General features: G+C 46.8%; 1 protein-coding gene across 1 annotated transcript in view; it reads right to left on the bottom strand.

Annotated features, from left to right (window-relative positions):
• LOC126354339 (uncharacterized) overlaps nt 1-21,027 on the bottom strand; it is an 838,871-nt gene that overhangs the window by 472,469 nt on the left and 345,375 nt on the right. The window lies entirely within an intron of this gene.

Raw genomic sequence — 21,027 nt, 5'->3', positions numbered from 1 at the left:
CGTGGGAACCATGGTGGACATCAGGGCGCGAGACGACGCCGCGACATCAAGGGCCGCACGAACACCAAACACCAACCGACCACCAGCGATGCGGCGCGCACGGACACCAGCACGGCACTAAACGGACACGAGGAAAACACGCAGCGCTACGGTAGAGGCGGAGCTAACAGCACAACCTACTCGCGCAAAGCGGGAGTGCTCTGTAAATTACGATTCACGCCTGAGGCACAGGCAGGACTGATGCCATTCTGCTCATTGATAAGGTGCTATTCGAATATAGAGCTCGTCAACACTGATGCGAGTTTAAAATGGGAACAGGGACTGTCTGAGGTGGAATTTTTACCACTGGGGGAGGCGTGCTGAGGAATTCCGTGCACCTGTGAGAGCTGGAGTGTCAATTCCCGGCAGCGGACTGGGTGTTGCGTGTCCATCACCAGAATCTCCCAATTGTGTGAGTTGTAATAGAGTAGATTCTGACGAGCACAGCCGCAGCTGTGGAGAGGCGGAACCGGTTTGGCAACTAGTGCGGCAGATGCTAACTTATCTTTTGCGAGTTACGCCGAAGCATATATCTGCACGCACGTTATTGTTTCCGGATGAGACATTTTACCCCAAGACTCGAACCAACTCCGTCACCTGGATACGTGGACATGCGGTCCATTACCTCTGTCGTGACGGACACAAGAATTTACTTGACTTCTGGCTCTATTTGCAAGAAAGGCATCATGCTGTTTCCGAGCATACCAGATATCGACAATGCTTCGCAAACTACCTATGGAGTGCCTTTCACAGCCCGCCGTGTAACTGAAATGTTCCAGGCAATGGTAGATGAGGTCAGAACGAACTGGAAGCGATCATATATTGAACTATCTTTATCAGTGGGCGCAGTCGCTGCAAAGCCTAACTACGGAGTTGTACCTCTATTTTCATGTTATTTATGTTTACTATCTTCGATGGTGTCTTCATTCTTACTTTTCCAGGCTTGATTAACTTTGACTGTTCACACATTGATGCCAATATAAATAAAAAAATTAAAGCTGATGCAATGGATAGTGCATGTGAGTAGTAAATAGGAGAGGCGAGTTTGAATTATGGCACTGGCAAAAATTTTAATTAATTGTTTCAGTGTACATCTTCGACGTATTTAAAGGTGAGACTAAATATTTCTCAGGAACATCAACTGTGTGTGATTAATCTTGCTATTCTACCCATCATCATCTCTAGGTAAGCAGCTCTCCACTCTGCTCAAATGTGTCGGTTTCTTATCGAAAAAACTGAACGAGGTGTGGCACAGTGCAACCGGGTTTAGGAGGACGGCGATTCAAATCCCCAACCAGCTATCCAAATTTCTGTTTTATCTGATTGCCCCAAATCGCTCCAGACAAAGGCTGGGGTGGTTACTTCGAAAAGGGCATGGCTGATTTCCTTCCCCATCATCTGGGCTTGTGTACCGTGTCTAATGACCACAATGCCTAATTTACTTCTTTTTTATGAGACGGGAGGGTGCCTGAGCAGAACATCTCTCCCATGACAGGGAACCCCCCTTAGACATTCCAGAACCTTCAGTGCTGGAGTCAGTTGATCGCAAAAAATCTCCTATCGTACTGCTAGACTGCTCCACGAAGTTATTTCGCGTTTAGCCCGTTCCAGGGGCAACGGCCTTGCCGCAGTGGTTACACCGTTTCCCGTGAGATCACCAAAGTTAAGCGCTGTCGGGCGTGGTCGGCACTTGGATGGGTGGCCATACAGGCCGCCATGCGCTGTTGCCATTTTTCGGGGTGCACTCAGCCTCGTGATGCCAATTGAGGAGCTACTCGACGGAATGGTAGCGGCTTCGGTCAAGAATACCATCTTACGACCGGGAGAGCGGTGTGCTGACTCCACGCCTCTCCTATCCGCATCCTTCACTGAGGATGACACGGCGGTCGGATGGTCACGGTAGGCCACTCCTGGCCTGAAGACGGAGAGCTTTAGCCCCTTCTAGTCAGCACGAATCTGGAGCAGGATGTAAGCATTCGTTGACCATTTCCTGCTCTCGACAAGAAAGCTTCCATAAGGTGCAACTTTCTGACATGTCTTTTAGAGATTACTGTGCAAAGAGTGCTGGATACGCCGACTGTTCTGGGGAATTCCTAGCTCCGTAAATCCGCCTGCTCGGCTCCAGCCACCAGCCATATAGGACAATTAGGAAAAAAAATCACCACGTACAACTGGAAACTAGCCGGTCCGAATACAAAAGCGAACAGAGCTAGCACACAAGATAAAACAACAATCGCCAGTGATGATAGTACTGACGGCCTACGACTGCCCTGTTAGATCCTCAACAGTTCATAACGCCCTCACAGGTTCGTGGTCCCTCAAATTTTCTATTTGGTAGCTACTGTTTCAATTTTGAGGATGTCCCCCAGAGACGAGGTTGAAACATTTTATGCGCCTACCACAGCCTCTTTGCACCGAAATTATAACGGAAGTCGTAAATTGTATTTAGTTTTGGGCGAACCGTCGCAGGTTACGCTGCGGAGGTGTTACTACACATCATCATTGGCGTATAACTTAGTTGCAGCTGCATCACACGACACGGTAAATATTCATAAGCGCCGCGGGTCTCTGGCCGTGGCCGTAATCGTCGGAGGATCCCCTGCAATCCATTACCGACGCCGAGTCATTCTATTAGACGCTCTTAGCGGCCGTGCAGGAACAATGGCGTCCATTAGCTGGGGGCGCGGTGCACAATTACCGCCCTGTGCAGACAGGGGGGGGGGGACGGGCTGGGCCAGGTTTATAAGGCGACGCGGAGGCGCCGGCGCCGCCGCCCCCGGTGTCGCGTTACCCCGGGGGCCGGCGGGCGGTGCGGCCCCACCCCTCGGGTAATGCGGGTCCGGGGCGAAACAGCGGCGGCGTTACCCCCAGCTCATTTAACGCGGCGGTGGCGCGAGAATGACGCGCTAAACAGTACGTAATGAATTGGCTCTCCCACTCACCGGGGGCGGGCGCGAAGAGCCGACGCGAAACTCTTGTACGACGCGCCGCGGAAGGGCGGGCTGAGCCGAACACCTTGCTGACACTTATATCCATTATTGGAGCAGCACCGGTCCGGCTGGTGGTGGATCGAAGTAGGCTGGGGCATTAGCACAGGGAAAGGAGTTTGCAGTATGACGTACAGAAATGGGAAGTTTGTGTCAGAATTTCTGTTCTTTTAGCTCTGTCGTCATTACTCGTGGAACCAATCATTTTGAAACGTGAGCTTATGAATCTTGGTATGGCTATCCAAAAAGGTGCGAAACTCAGCTTGTCTCTTTCTCACATGATACACTGAGAACTATGGATGTATTGTGTACAGACTAAGCGCCTGCAGCGCTCGCTTCTTGCGAAGCACACCGGTACAGCGGGCCCCGGACCGAGTAGGGGTCAGCCTTGCCGGACGTCCCGGAAACACAGACGCTTCCCAGAGACCACCGGGAGGCGTCCACGGCGCCGCAAGAGGTCGCTACAGCCGCGGACCTCTTTCCTTCCGCTCGACACGTGACTGCAAATAGAGCCAGCCATATCCATGCGCCATGCAGTATTTAGGCTGGCGCAGGAGCCTGGAGAGGATACCGGTCTCCTCTTCAAGCTCCAAACCTTCGCCCTTCCGATTAATTACGTCCGTCTGATCGGCTCCTTTCTCTCCCGCCGTCCTTCCTTCGTCACCATCCATAACACAGATTCGTACACCTTTATTCCCTCCTCCGGTGTGCCCCAGGGCTCCGTCCTCTCCCCCCTTCTGTACCTTTTGTATACAGCGTTCATTACCTTGTCGTTGGTTAGGCAGCTTCAGGGGGGCAGTGGCCGGAGCAGCAGCCATCCAGCTCGCCGTCTCGGAACGAACTTCTCCTTACTACCATTTACCGAAGTTGGTTTAAAAAAAAATTCTGGCTGTGTTTTCATCTGACCAATCAGGGTCTCAATGTTAACCTTAAGCTCCGCCTACAAAAATTCTGTCTATCCAATGAGAAACGTTATACTTTTCGTGGTGGGGCAATGTTTTTAAAGTTTGCAACGCAACAGAGACGAGAAAAAGCCTCACGCTAAAACCTGCAGCTGGCGTTGTCCTAGTGGTTAGCTGGCGACGTGGGTGTCCAGTCTGTCCCTTATCGTAGGGCCTTCTAGCTTAACACGGTTCTGCTCTCGGCTTCTGTTCTCGTTTCTCCCCTCGGAACTGCGTCTGTCTCAAGGTGGGAAGGTATGACATGCATTTAGACATTATTGTGGTAGTCTGAGGTATTCCATTTGCTCACTCGTTAGTCGTATTACTTTGGTTAATTTAATGTCACGATTTATTCGGAGCTATGTGACATACTACTGGATTTGCTTATCATGTCAGGATTTTCATGGAAGGTGTTGGATTTGCCTGACGCCTTTGAGCTGTACGAAGACCAACTAGAATAATAACTAAGCTGCTCAGTTGAATGTAATGCTTACGTGTTCGTCTCCGCAGAGCTAAAGGCTGTAACCTCCTTTTGTTATCATATACACCGTAACGCAAACCAAAGCAGGATGGCGTATATGCAACACAAAGTACTAAAATACTCGTTGAGAGTTATTGCGCAGAAATTCCTAATCGTGCCGATGCTAGACAGCAAATCGCAACAACAAATATTTTATGTGCCCTGTTCATTTTGATCGGAATCCAGAGCTAGCGCAGGTATCCAATTTCACAGTGTAACACGTATCGCCGTGACACACGCTGCTGTGAAATTTGGTATCGTTTGAGTGCTGAAGTGGTACTCAAGCTTCAAGTGGCGAGAAAACACGCCTTCAGTTGACACCATGTAATTCCTAAGTATGATGTACGTTTTTATTCTTTCTCTACATTATTTATGGATTAATTCTTCAGTTTTCGCCATACGAGGATTAGTCTAAAATCTAGAGATGCGTGTCATACCATATTAAGCGTGTAGACCTGAAATGTATAACTCAAAGCTGCAACGTGTTCATGTAGAAATACTTGTGAAGTTAAATGTAGCTGCAGTTTACGACGTTATCATTAACAGAATATAAATGCATCTACATCTACGTGATTACTCTACTATTCAAAATAAAGTGACTGGCAGAGGGCTCAATGAACCACCTTCAAGCTGACACTCTACCGTTCCACTCTCCAGCGGCACGCGGGAAAAACGAGCACTTAAATTATTCTGTGCGAGCCCTGATTTCTCTTATTTTGTCGTGATGATCATTTCTTCCTATGTATGTGGGTGCCAACACAATGTTTTCGCAATCGGAGGAGAACACTGGTAATTGAAATTTCATGAGAAGGTCCCGTCGCAACGAAAAACGCCTTTGTTTTAATGATTGCCACTCCAATTCAAGTATCATGTCTGTGACGCTGTCTCCTCTATTTCGCGATAATACAAAACGAGCTGCCCTTCTTTGTACTTTTTCGATGACATCCGTCAGTCCCTCCTGATGCGGATCCCACACCGCACAGCAATACTCCAGAATAGGGCGGATAAGCGTGGTGTAAGCAGTCTTTTTAGTAGACCTGTTGTACCTTCTAAGTGTTCTGCCAATGTATCGCAGTCTTTGGTTTGCTCTATCCACAATCGTTGCAATTTAGGTCAATTGTAACTGTAATCCCCATGTATTTAGTTGAATTTACAGGCTTCAGCTTTGTGTGACTTATTGCGTAATTGAAATTCAGGTGATTTCTTTTTGTACTTGTGGTGTGCGTACTGTAAGACCTTCGGTACACAAACCATCAGATTATTGTTGGTCTAACGAAGTAGACGAGTGTCAGGAATATGTCTCGTGGTCTGATCGTGGCGTGTTTATCTTCTGCCGTTAGGTCAGATGATAGAAATGCCACTTGCACGCTTAGAGTAGCAGATTGACGGTGACCAACTTTAAACAGAACTTGATTAATTTTCACACACATTTATTAAAATAATAGCAATCATAAACCTTACTGGATGCTGTTTACAATTGATTCTGGATGCTGTTTACAATTAACAATCTGAAGTTCCTTTGGTCTTGGTACGTTAATCTTTTTCTCATATATCTCTGATACTTGACAAAGTGTCTGTTCATTTATCTTCGTGGCTATGTACAGGAATATGGTAATCTTATTAGGCGCAGAATGAACGTAACTATAGACTGGTACAGACAAATGCAGACTGGTACAGACTAATGCAGACTGATAAGTCTGTACACTCGTTATAATACCTCGCGCATTCAGGTATCACTGCGCGAGTGTGATCCGCCAGGAGAAAAGGTTCTACATTAGCAGCAATCTCATTGGCTGCATTACATATTAATGCGCGGATTGCCGGAAGTAGAATTTGGTCCGTCTCTAAGACAGCACCATCTCGTAGTGCGGAGACGGACGAGCGCTGCGCCCGTGCTGTTGTGTTTATCGGGGCGCGCTCTAGTGGGAAAGTTGTGTATGCGCTGACTACGTGGAACTACACTCCTGGAAATTGAAATAAGAACACCGTGAATTCATTGGCCCAGGAAGGGGAAACTATATTGACACATTCCTGGGGTCAGATACATCACATGATCACACTGACAGAACCACAAGCACATTGACACAGGCAACAGAGCATGCACAATGTCGGCACTAGTACAGTGTATATCCACCTTTCGCAGCAATGCAAGCAGCTATTCTCCCGTGGAGACGATCGTAGAGATGCTGGATGTAGTCTTGTGGAACGGCTTGCCATGCCATTTGCACCAGGCGCCTCAGTTGGACCAGCGTTCGTGCTGGACGTGCAGACCGCGTGAGACGACGCTTCATCCAGTCCCAAACATGCTCAATGGGGGACAGATCCGGAGATCTTGCTGGCCAGGGTAGTTGACTTACACCTTCTAGAGCACGTTGGGTGGCACGGGATACATGCGGACGTGCATTGTCCTGTTGGAACAGCAAGTTCCCTTGCCGGTCTAGGAATGGTAGAACGATGGGTTCGATGACGGTTTGGATGTACCGTGCACTATTCAGTGTCTCCTCGACGATCACCAGAGGTGTACGGCCAGTGTAGGACATCGCTCCCCACACCATGATGCCGGGTGTTGGCCCTGTGTGCCTCGGTCGTATGCAGTCCTGATTGTGGCGCTCACCTACACGGCGCCAAACACACATACGAGCATCATTGGCACCAAGGCAGAAGCGACTCTCATCGCTGAAGACGACACGTCTGCATTCGTCCCTCCATTCACGCCTGTCGCGACACAACTGGAGGCGGGGTGCACGATGTTGGGGCGTGAGCGGAAGACGGCCTAACGGTGTGCGGGACCGTAGCCCAGCTTCATGGAGACGGTTGTGAATGGTCCTCGCCGATACCCCAGGAGCAACAGTGTCCCTAATTTGCTGGGAAGTGGCGGTGCGGTCCCCTACGGCACTGCGTAGGATCCTACGGTCTTGGCGTGCATCCGTGCGTCGCTGCGGTCCGGTCCCAAGACGACGGGCACGTGCACCTTCCGCCGACCACTGGCGACAACATCGATGTACTGTGGAGACCTCACGCCCCACGTGTTGAGCAATTCGGCGGTACGTCCACCCGGCCTCCCGCATGCCCACTATACGCCCTAGCTCAAAGTCCGTCAACTGCACATACGGTTCACGTCCACGCTGTCGCGGCATGGTACCAGTGTTAAAGACTGCGACGGAGCTCCGTGTGCCACGGCAAACTGGCTGACACTGACGGCGGCGGTGCACAAATGCTGCGCAGCTAGCGCCATTCGACGGCCAACACCGCGGTTCCTGGTGTGTCCGCTGTGCCGTGCTTGTGATCATTACTTGTACAGCCCTCTCGCAATGTCCGGAGCAAGTATGGTGGGTCTGACACACCGGTGTCAATGTGTTCTTTTTTCCATTTCCACGAGTGTATGTACACAACAGTACTCATGTGAATAACTTCACACTTCTCCTTGTTCAGGATCAATTGCCACTTTCCGCACCATACAAATATCTCATCTAAATTATTTTGCAAGTCGTTTTGATCTTCTGATTTCACAAGGAGGTAAATTCAGCGGTAAGAAACGAGTGAACTGATACAGTATTCTATTGTTTCCTTTCACGTTTTAGTCGTTCATGATGAAATAGCTGTTTTGACTAACTGTAAAAAAGACGTTGAAACTTTTTTAATACGATAATTACATACTTTTCCTCATAAAAGCACACGCTCAAGCATTTCATCCGTCACTGGAACGGCTTCCAAACTCGACGTAGTCACATTCAATAGCTGAACCCAGTGCCACAGCCATCGCGTGCTACATGCAGTCATTACACTCCTGGGCTAGAACGTTGTGGCCACAAAGCTACTAGCGATAAAAACCCATCCAGGTGACAGCAGCGTCACCTGGCGAGGAATTACTGCTCGTCCGACACACGCACTGTGTTTGTAGTATCAGCGAGTGTGCACTCCGTGTGTAGAATGGAGAAGGCGCAAGATGTATCTGAGTTTGATCGAGAGCAGATTGTCGTGATTCAGGGTCTCAGTACGAGTATTTCGGAAACAGCATGACTTGTCGTGTGTTCGAGGAGTACTGTGGTGATTGTCTTCAACACATGGCGAAACCACGTCCAGAAGTCATGGGGTTGGGAGGCCACCCATCATTGCAGATGTCGGACATAGTAGGCTGGGCAGACTGGTGAAACAGGACATGAGACGAACTGTGGCAAAACTAACATAGAAGTTAATACAGGGCGAAGTACAAGTGTGCATGAACACACAGTGCACCGAGCACTCCTAACGACAGGCCTCTGCAACGTTAACGCTACTACGACTGAAATGGGCACGTCACCACCTGCACTGGATGGTCTGAGGAATCCCAATACCTTCTTCATAATGCCGATTTGGGGTGGGAGGAGAAGGGGCAGAGGGGGGGGGGGGGTCGTGTACCTGTCATCTTCCAGGGGAACAGGTCCTTGACACCTGTGCTGCGGCACATGGCAAGATGGCGGCAAGATGGCGGCGGCTCCATTACGCAGCAGGAGAGATTCACATGAGCATCTGTGGGTCCAGCGGAGCCCGTACAAAGTGTCATGACGGCCAAGGAATATCGTACACTGGATGCAGACCACAAACGCCCCTTCATGACGATCGTACAGCGTTTATTAGAAATATAATGCGCCATTTGACAAGGACAGGATTGTGATGGAGTGATTCGAGGAACACTGTGGTGAGTTTCAGTTGATGTGCTGGCCCCCCAACTCGCCAGATCTGAACCCGATCGAACACATCTTGGATTTGATTGAGCTCACTGCCCCACTCCCCAGAATTAGGTGATATGTTTGTGGAAATGTGGTGGCAGCTCTCTCCAGCAACCTACAAAGGCTTCATTGCTTCCAAGTTACGACATCGTCGGTGTTATCTGTGCCAAAGGTGAACATACTGGCTATTAGGTAGACGGTCATAAAGTTCTAGCTGGTGAGTGTATGTGCCTTAGTAACCAACGATCAGTAAGTAAGTTGGTACACCAGTGTGCATTTTTCTTTTTCTTACTCTAAGCTTTTATTGGTTTAAATTATTTATTAGAGAGTCTGATTTTAAGATTCATTCATATCAAGTGTTCCATAAACTTTAAAATACGTAAAACCGCTATTTACTACTTGGGGGAGGGGAGGGGGGACGGTCTGACACATCCAGCGCTCGAATTCAACTGATGTAATTCTATAATAGTAACAGATGGAACAGAGGATGTAATCACAGAGGGCATTAGTATCAACCAAAATACCATTCTCAACAAGATTTCTCTTAGTAACATGATTTCTTTATCGTAAACTATATGAAAGTACATGCTCATTTCGTGTCTGCCTAACTCGTTATTTCCTTAAGTTTTATATGAAGTACGAGGGTTATTCGGGAAGTAATGGACGATCGGTCGCGATATGGAAACAACAGCGAAAATCCTATAACGTTTTGCACAAGTGTATTGGGCAGTGTACGCCCATCGATAGCATTACGTCATTCTTTTTAGATCTGAGCGCACAGAGAGCGCATAAAGATACCTAGAACAATAGTGTCTCCCGCCAAGTACGAGGGCCTGGTGAGAAACTTCGCCTGAAGTTATGCAGCCAACATTAAATAACTGCTGTGCGTTTTCTTCTTCAAGACAATTCTCAGCCGCATTCTGCAGGGGCAATGAAGATGCTCCTGCATTGTTTTCAGTTGCAAATGTTTGACTACCCACAATACAGCTCGTAGTTGTCTACCTTTTACTTTTATTTCAGTGCCGTAATTTTATTAAATAGATATTTTTTAATATCGCTACGTACTACGTTAGACAATATCAGTTTCAAAGCAGTTTTAGAGAGTTAATTCAAGGTTGAAAATTATGGCGTTCAGAGCTCTCGCCAACAGCCTCCCACTCCGTGATGGCCTTTAGTCGACGTCGTGCTGTGTCCTCTGGGTCCAAGTTTTTTTTTTCTTAATAAAAACACGTAATACAGTCTTGAGGCTTTACAATAAAGGTCTAAAGCCAGTTTTTTAAACTTATGAATATCGGTTCCAAAAGCGTGCGTCACCCTGGTCAACCCCCTTAACACTGGAAGTACTACAACAGTTAGTCTTTAAGGTCAATAAATATACGTATGCATAAAGGTTGGTGAGATTGGCTAATCTGTGTGATGCAGTGGACTAAAACGCTCCACGACTTACTAGGTTGTTATGATCGGAGGCGCCTTGCTGATATCATTGGGTGATTTTCGTCAAATGTTGTCTGTCATACCCAGATTAACACGTCGAATATATAAATGAGTGTGTAAAACAACTGAACATCTGTAATCGCAAGTGGGGAAAAATCAATCTAACAACAGGTACGATACAGCAAATCTCGAGAGATAACAAGTGCACTTATCTGTGAAAAAAGTTAAGCTTATTGATGTTCTATCTTTTCAAGATGGTTGAAAGACCCGAACAGCTGTTCCATAAATATACCGGGACATCTACTCAGAATACTTACGCAACACAGCCATTCTACGGCAGAAAAACTAAATTGCCAGTGATAGCAACAGGGACGCCTAAGGGCCGATTCTTGTTACATGGCAAGTTTACACTTCGATCAAGAGAGCCGGCAGTGGTGGCCGAGCGGTTCTAGGCGCTTCAGTCCGGAACCGCGCGCCTGCTACGAAGGCAGGTTCAAATCCTACCTCGGGCATTGATGTGTGGGATGTCACTAGGTTAGTTAGGCTTAAGTAGTTTCTAAGTCTATGGGGTCGATGACTTCAGATGTTGAGTCCCATAGTGCTTAGAGCCATTTGAACGATTTTTTCGATCGATAGAACTATCGATGAAAATAAAAGTGCAATCTTTCGTAGTGAGTCTTCGCATTTCCTGAATCTGCCAGAAAAGCTGTTCCACAGCCTTAAGACTAAAGATTCTACTGCAGAAACTGAACTCGCCGAAAGTGTGTAAAGTCAAAATATGCGAATCTCCGGGTATATTATCTCTAAGATAACACCATCGGCTCCAGTATAATGACCTGCAGCGAAAATGTGTGAACGGTGTTCATAGTGCGAATCGTCCATCAGTTTCAAATGATTGGAATTCGTAGCAGAGTTGATTTGTAATACAAAAAAAGCGTAAACATTCCTAAAATGTGGCGAACTAGTAAATTTAGGGTGAAGATCAGCTGGATCGTTCGAAAATGTATCCGTCCACAACCAGAATAACAAGACTGCGAATAAAAAAAAAACATGTGTTCCAACGAAAATGGAAAAAAAACTCACTGTGGGAAAATGAAGACTAAAAATATTACAAAAGTTCTTTTCTTCATAATGATAACGAAATAGTAGCTAGTCTGTCATATATATATAAGAACGTAGATCATCATGGAATCAGGTGGACGAAGAAATAAACACAAAAACTTTTTCATACAAAAGGTGATTTGGAAAATAAACATTGAAAACTCCCATCGTCGCAGTTGTTTATTAACGTCACGCTGCACCCTCATGTTGCCCAGATTTCTGCTGCCAAATGAGTGTAGTCACGAGTTACGTTCCTCTGCTAGATTTCTAACAGAATACAGTATGTTGCCCCGATGAGCACGTGATAACGGAAACGTTACAATGACTCATATGTCTAGGACCAAAACCATTACAGGGCGTGAGTACTTACCTTTTAGAATTTCCAGCAAATACGCTCCCCGATGTTTCGCAGAGCTTCGACTACCATTTTCCGCAGACGTTACCTCTCCAGCACGAGGAGCTAGCATCATGCACACCAGGCAACGCGGCAGACGTATGCAACTGACTGAGTTCCTGCAAGCCTTGCCACTTTATCACACGCCACTGTGAATAGGGCTAATCACCAGAGAACGAGGAACACAATGCGGGCTGCAGCGACGGATGCTTACTTGACACTAAACTCCAATCGCTTTCGTAAAATTGTCTGCGTGCCGAAGACAGTACGGTGTATTACAAATTGACCCCAATGACACGACATTTACTCGCATGGGTCTCGTTAATACTTCGTATCTTTCATGTCGATTCCATTGGCCTTCGTAGCCTCGGCCACTATTGTATACCATCATGAAGTAGTCGTTGTAGTAATGATGGGGCATGCGATTTCCATCATCATTTGATCAGCATGGTAGAGGCTTATATCGTTTACAGTTCTTGATAACCGGAGTTTTCTACAAAGGTTTAGGCGGAAATTTCCTTAAGTCCCCATTGTGTCTTGGTATTGCATAGAATGTCAAACGATAAGTGGCTCCTAATGTCCACACATCTCACTGTAAACTGTAAAGTTTCGTTCGGTGTACTTCATAAATTACACTTTAGGTAGGTTATATATGTTGTGGTCGATTTATAGGGCTTTATAACGTTACGGTACTGGCAGTTCATAGTTGAAATGAATGTTTATAGGCTAGGAAGTTGCAACAGGCCAGATTAATGTACAGTAATGTCGTATGGCGTTTCAGTCAATGTAAGACGGGTGCGAAAAACAAGTTCATTAATGATCAAATACTGCATCAGTGGTGTACCCATTGATATGATCGCGTCAGTTAAATGTCTAGACGTAAGTTGGAAGGAAACATGAAATGGAACGGTTGTGGGGAATGCGATTGGTCTTCTTCGGATTACTGTGCGTAAAGCAGACCGAGTACAGAACTCTCCCGCGACCTATTATTGAGTACTGCACAATTCTAGGATCCCAGACAGATCGGATTAAATGAAGACATGGCAGCAATCGGAGCCTTGCTTCTAGATTTGTTACCAGTAGCTTAGATCAGAATTGCTACGTGAATTCCTAGAAGGAAGAAGACGTTTCTTTTCACGGAAGAACGCTGAGAAATTTCAGAGAAACGGATTTGCTACACACCTCCCGTAACGACCGCGAAGACAAGATCCGAGAAACTATTGCTCGCTCCACTTCCGAGTCGCAAAGAAAGGAAATGACTAGCTGAAATGCAAGTTACCCTCCAACACGCACCACATAGTGGCTTTGTACAGGGTGATTATAAAAGTAAAATTTTGCAAAACGCTGTAGAAACAACACGACTGGTCAAAATGATGCCTAATTGCAACTGAATATTATCGGAGAAGGGAGAAAACATCTGGCAGAAGAAAGAAAAGAGTGTGAAAATTGATCAATAGATGGCACTGTGTGTGTGTCATAATACGCAAATGAAGACACCTGTCGTGTGCACGTCCCACTGAAGTTGGTATAAATACTCCGGACACACGGCTTTTCCTTTTTTCGTGTCTGCGACGTTCGCCATGACTGTCCCAATGCAGGTTCCTGCTCTGCTTTTAAAGCTGTATTACAAGAATGATGAATGGGCACACGTCGCTCTGCAGAAGTTCCGAACACTGCAGGGTTTGAAAAAAGGCGTTGATCCGATGACTGCCGTATGTCAGGAGAAAATGATTCGGAAATCCGATAAGACGGGATCTTTTGGTGTGTAACCAGGCAGAGGGAGGAAACGAATTGATTCATCAGTAGGAGCAGCGGCCACAGCAGTGCAGGAGGAGACGAGTGGTGCTGTTCAGACGTGTAGTGCAAGGAGATTTGCCCGAACACAGGACATACCCGTGAGCAGGCCGCGTAAAATCCTACGAAACATCCTTCTTTGCTGTCCATTCAAAATTACCCACGGGCGCGAGTATCTTCTTGTTGACCTGCCAGCAAGAGAGACCTTTGCTTTAGAATTACTGGTTGGCATGGAAGAGGATAATGATTGGCATGGGAAGATTTTGCGGCAGACGAAGCACACTTCTATCTGGCAGGACATGTCACTGCACAGAATTTTCGAATATGGGCAACGGAAAATCCACACGTAAAATCAACCAGACCTGAAAACGTCACTATATGGAGCGCGTTTATGGCATCATTTATCACATGACCATATTTATTCGAAGAGACAGGTATTTCCGGTCCTGGTAACTGTTGGGTCACTTGTAAGCGCTATGAGTATCTTTTGCGCAAGCACGTTGTTCCAGCTCTCCAACAGGGTGGATGTGTCAAGGGGTCGTTTTTATGCAAGACAGAGCAACTCCGCACATTACAAATCCAGTTAAGCAGCTGCTGAAGAGCCATTTCGGAAATGCTAGAATTATCAGCAGCCATTTTCTTACAGCCTGGCCGTCCCGATCACCTGATCTTAATCCGAATGACTTCTGGCTGTAAGGCAATCTGAAAGATGTTGTGTTCAGTGTTCCGATTGCCAACTTAGCTGCATTGAAGGCACGCATTGCGCAACACGTTAAGAGCGTGACCCCGGAAACACTTCGATCAGTTATGGAACATGCTGTTTCTCGACTTCAGCTTGTTGCCGAAAACGATGGACAGCATATTGAACAAATTTTGCGCCAGTGACTAGGAAATTCGATTTGATTTTGATTGATGCTTTTTATGCGGTTTTTGGCCTCAAGACAATTAACAACCAGTTTTTCACATTCGATGTGATATGACGTTGCCGTGGTGGACGTGCTTACGTAAATAGCAGTATCACACCTGTACACAGTTTATTTAACGTCAAACGCACATCTTGGGGATTGTGTATGATTCGTTTCTCATTTGTAGTCGACCACTATTAAATTATGATGCTTAGAACGTAATCTGTTGCTGTATTTTGTAACTATTTATTTTTCTTCTACCATACGCTTCCCCCCTTCTCCGATCATATCCCGTTGCAAGTTGACGTCATTCTGACCAGTGGTGTTATATCTACAGCAGCTTGAAAGTTTAATATATATGACAACGGCGTTACCGCAGTGGCTACACCGGCTCCCATCCAGGCAGCCGTGCGCTGTGGCCATTTCTCGGGGTGCACTCAGCCTCGTGATTCCATTTGAGTAGCTACTCGATCGAATAGTAGCGGCTTCGGTCAAGAATACCATCATAACGGCCGGGTGAGCGGTGTGCTGACCCCACGCCACTCCTATCCGCATCCTCCCCCGAAGGACGACACGTCGGTCGGATGGTCCCGGTAGGCCCCTCGTGGCCTGAAGACGGAATAATATATATATATATATATATATATATATATATATATATATATATATATATATATATATATATATTCCTGGAAATGGCAAAAAGAACACATTGACACCGGTGTGTCAGACCCACCATACTTGCTCCGGACACTGCGAGAGGGCTGTACAAGCAATGATCACACGCACGGCACAGCGGACACACCAGGAACCACGGTGTTGGCCGTCGAATGGCGCTAGCTGCGCAGCATTTGTGCACCGCCGCCGTCAGTGTCAGCCAGTTTGCCGTGGCATACGGAACTCCATCGCAGTCTTTAACACTGGTAGCATGCCGCGACAGCGTGGACGTGAACCGTATGTGCAGTTGACGGACTTTGAGCGAGGGCGTATAGTGGGCATGCGGGAGGCCGGGAGGACGTACAGCCGAATTGCTCAACACGTGGGGCGTGAGGTCTCCACAGTACATCGATGTTGTCGCCAGTGGTCGGCGGAAGGTGCACGTGCCCGTCGACCTGGGACCGGACCGCAGCGACGCACGGATGCACGCCAAGACCGTAGGATCCTACGCAGTGCCGTAGGGTTCAATGGCTCTGAGCACTATGCGACTTAACATCTGTGGTCATCAGTCGCCTAGAACTTAGAACTAATTAAACCTAACTAACCTAAGGACATCACAACATCCATGCCCGAGGCAGGATTCGAACCTGCGACCGTACCAGTCTCCCGGTTCCGGACTGAGCGCCTAGAACCGCAAGACCACCGCGGCTGGCAGTGCCGTAGGGGACCGCACCGCCACTTCCCAGCAAATTAGGGACACTGTTGCTCCTGGGGTATCGGCGAGGACCTTTCGCAACCGTCTCCATGAAGCTGGGCTACGGTCCCGCACACCGTTAGGCCGTCTTCCGCTCACGCCCCAACATCGTGCAGCCAGCCTCCAGTGGTGTCGCGACAGGCGTGAATGGAGGGACGAATGGAGACGTGTCGTCTTCAGCGATGAGAGTCGCTTCTGCCTTGGTGCCAATGATGGTCGTATGCGTGTTTGGCGCCGTGCAGGTGAGCGCCACAATCAGGACTGCATATGACCGAGGCACAACACCCGGCATCATGGTGTGGGGAGCGATCTCCTACACTGGCCGTACACCTCTGGTGATCGTCGAGGGGACACTGAATAGTGCATGGTACATCCAAACCGTCATCGAACCCATCTTTCTACCATTCCTAGACCGGCAAGGAACCTTGCTGTTCCAACAGGACAATGCACGTCCGCATGTATCCCGTGCCACCCAACGTGCTCTAGAAGGTGTAAGTCAACTACCCTGGCCAGCAAGATCTCCGGATCTGTCCCCCATTAAGCATGTTTGGGACTGGATGAAGCGTCGTCTCACGCGGTCTGCACGTCCAGCACGAACGCTGGTCCAACTGAGGCGCCAGGTGGAAATGGCATGGCAAGCCGTTCCACAGGACTACATCCAGCATCTCTACGATCGTCTCCATGGGAGAATAGCAGCCTGCATTGCTGCGAAAGGTGGATATACACTGTACTAGTGGCGACATTGTGCATGCTCTGTTGCCTGTGTCTATGTGTCTGTGGTTCTGTCAGTGTGATCATGTGATGTATCTGACCCCAGGAATGTCTCAATAAAGTTTCCCCTTCCTGGGACAATGAATTCACGGTGTTCTTATTTCAATTTCCAGGAGTATATATATATATATATATATATATGTGAATATTAATAAAGTATTAGGTACTTCAGCTGCATAAATGCAACTAAAAATCTTTGTAGTTGTTTGAGTTTTCATTCGAAATACAAGTTTTTGGTCGTCATACAATGTTGGTCGTTAACCTCTACGAAATTACCACATTACTCAGCAGTACTTAAAAGAAAATGAACAACCTCAGTCCACAATAAATTAAGAATTATGAATGATTGTATAATTCAGGATTCCTGACCTGGCTGTTAACTTTAAAGAACTCTGAGACTCTGATGGAGTATTAGCTGATTGACTTTTGCTGTTCAGCTTTATGGCACATATGTTGTGGTTGGCAGGAGAGCCAACCGTATGGTTAGAGGAGGCCGAAATGCACGCGTCTCAGCTCACGCAGGCTGGCGTGAGGTATGGCACATGACAAGGGAATTAGAATTGAGTAAAACGGACGTAGCTGGTGGAATACTTAACTTTAATCCATTAATGGAGAACGTCGCTCTTTATGGTACATGATTCACAATATCAATAGTACGGATACTGGCGCCTTGCTAGGTAGTAGCAAATAACGTAGCTGAAGGCTATGCTAACTATCGTCTCGGCAAATGAGAGCGTAGAAGTCAGTGGACCATCGCTAGCAAAGTCGGCTGTACAACTGGGGCGAGTGCTAGGAAGTCTCTCTAGGCCTGCCGTGTGGCGGCGCTCGGTCTGCAATCATTGATAGTGGCGACACGCGGGTCCGACGAATACTACCGGACCGCGGCCGATTTAAAGGCTACCACCTAGCAAGTGTGGTGTCTGGCGGTGACACCAGAACATCATTACCATTTCTTGACTTCCAAAACCCATTTTACTCGGGCCACACCTAACTGTACTAATCAAAGTACGTTTGATGGGATGTCAGAGAGAGTTTGTAATTGGAATGAGGATTTATTGGTAGGCAGGAAGCAGGTTGCTATCTTCGATGGACAATAACCGACGGTAATACTTAGTAACTTTAGAAGTGCCCCACAGAAATGTATTGGGACGTGTGTTGTTCATGTTATACATTGAGGAACTTTAAAACAATATTAATAGCAACCTCTGATATTTCGTTGATGATAGATTTAACTACAGCGGAGTACTGTCTCAAAAAAGCTGCTGAAATGTTCTGTCTGATACTAATATGATTGACAAGTTGCTGCAAATGTACGGAACTGTAAAATAAGTATCCTTGCACAACAATATGTACGGATATGAAACTCCATGATCCTATAGGGTCAGTCATAGATACGGCAAGTGGAAGACTTCGGTTTACTGGCGGAATACTGGAAAAGTTCATGAAATGCAAATGGCTCTGAGCACTATGGGACTTAACATCTGAGATCATCAGTCCCCTAGAACTTAGAACTACTTAAACCTAATTAACCTAAGGACATCACACACATCCATGCCACAGGCAGGATTCGAACCTGCTACCGTAGCGGTTGCGCGGTTCCAAACTGAAGCTCCTAGAACCCCTCGGCCACAACGGATGGCAGTTCAGGAAGTCTGCAAAGGAGATTGGTTACAAATCATTTTCGAATATGGTGAAGTCATTCGCAGACTAGTCAGGGAATGTTTGTTTGACGTACAACTACAAACACCATATCTACGTGCAGTAACCGCTTCATGATATCTGATGACGGATAAATTCCGAAGCGCGTCATATGAGCTGTAAAGTCATTCCGAACATGATGTTTTGCCGGCCGGTGTGGCTGAGCGGTTCTAGTCGCTTCAGTCTGGGACCGAGCGGCCGCTACAAAAGCAGGTTCGAATCTTGGCTCGGGCATGGATGTGTGTGATGCCCTTAGGTTAGTTAGGTTTAATTATTTCTAAGTTCTAGGGGACTGATGACCTCATATGATAAGTCCCATCGTGCTCACAGACATCTGAACCATCTAAACCATTGCAGCACAGTCAGACTGGTTATTTTAATTCCAAGATATCAGATGAGAAATGACAAATGAAATATTTTTTTTCGTTTGAAATGATTACAAATAATAATGTTCGGATTTCCCTTTACTTGTACTGTGAAACCTCGATTCTTGCCAAATTTCATGATTCTGGATCAACAGAAACTACCCTATAGGAGTCAACAGTCAATAAGATTCTTCTAGGTTTGAAATATGAAAGTATGTAACATAAATGACCGTATCTTTTGGTTGCATAGACGTACAAGCTTCAAAGTTTTACACCACCAAGGGACCAGAGATCTCGGTGTGTGACATATATTTCGACTTGATACGTCCCTCTGATCCTGGGGGAAAGGGATTTTAATAGTCGGTCAGACAGACAAACAAATAGACGGACAACAAAGTGATGCTACACTGAACCGTCAACGAAACTGGTGTAGGCATGCGTATTCAAATACGGAGATATGTAAATAGGCAGAAGACGGCGCTGCGGTCGGCAACACCTAAGACATTTGTGTGGCGCAGTTGTTAGCTCGGTTACTGCTGTTACAATGGCAGGTTATCAAGACTGAAGTGAGCTTGAAGGTGGTGTTATAGTCGGCGCACGATCGATGGGACGCAGCATCTCCGAGGTAACGACTTGGGGATTTTTCCGTACGTCCATTTCACGAGTGTACCGTGAATATCAGGAATCCTGAAAAACAACAAATCTCCGACATCGCTGCGGCCGGAAAAAGATCCAACAAGAACGGGACCGTTGACGACTGAGGAGAATCGTTCAACGTGATAGAAATGCAACCCTTCCAGAAATTGCTGTAGATTTCAGTGCTAGGCCCTCAAAAAGTGTCATCGTGCGAAGCATTCGAAGAATCATCTTCGTCATGGGCTTTGGGAGCCGAAGGCCCACTAGTGTACCCTTGGTGACTGCACAACACAAAGCTTTACGCCACGTATGGGCCCGTCATCACCGACATTGGACTATTGATAACTGGAGATATGTTGCCTCGCCGGACGAGTCTCGTTTCAAATTGTATCGAGCGAATGGACGTGTACGGATATGGAGACAATCCAATGACTCCATGGACCCTGCATGTCAGCAGCGGGGTGTTCAAGCTGGTGGAGGCTCTGGGGCGCATGCACTTAGAGTGATATGGGACCCCTGATACGTCTAGATACGACTGTCACAAGTGCAACGTACGTAAGCATACTATCTGATCACCTGCATCCATTCATGTACATTATGAGTTCCGACGGACTTGGGCAATTCCAGGAGGATAATGCTACACCCTCAGGTCCATAATTGCTACACAGCAGCTCCAGGAACTCCCTTCTGAGTTTAAACACTTCCGGTGGCCACCAAACTCCTCAGACTTGAACATAAGTGTTCGCAGGGGTCCTATGCTATATTAGCAGGTGTACCAATTTCTTTCGCTCTTCAGTGTAGAAGGGTTCCGTTGTTACTAATTGATGTAGGGAATCGTATAACTTAAGTTTTCTCAACGAGCAACAGGTATTAGGATAACGGAAGTAACAAAATAGGACAGAAAAAACCAACAGGAAAGGAGCTGAAGAAATGGTATTGACCGTAAGGAGATTGAAATTACAGGCCTATATCACTGACGTCGATTTGCAGTATACTGTATTCGACCATTATGAAGTACCTCGAAGAAAATAATTTATTGACACATAGTCAGCAAGGTTTCAGGAAATATCGTTCTTGTGAAATACCACTAGTTTTTTATACTCATGAAGTAATAAGTGCTATCGACAGGGGATATCAAATTGATTCCATCTTTTTAGATTTCCAGAATGCTTTCGACACCGTTCCTCACAAGCGTCTTCTAACCAAACTGCGTGCCTACGGAGTATCGCCTCAGTTGTTTGACTGGAATTGTGATTTCCTGTCAGAAAGGTCACAGTTCGTAGTAACAGACTGAAAGTCATAGCGTAAACCAGAAGTAATAT

This window comes from Schistocerca gregaria, chromosome 3, assembly GCF_023897955.1.
Source record: "Schistocerca gregaria isolate iqSchGreg1 chromosome 3, iqSchGreg1.2, whole genome shotgun sequence".
Taxonomy (NCBI): domain Eukaryota; kingdom Metazoa; phylum Arthropoda; class Insecta; order Orthoptera; family Acrididae; genus Schistocerca; species Schistocerca gregaria.
This window is presented reverse-complemented; position numbering and strand designations above follow the sequence as displayed.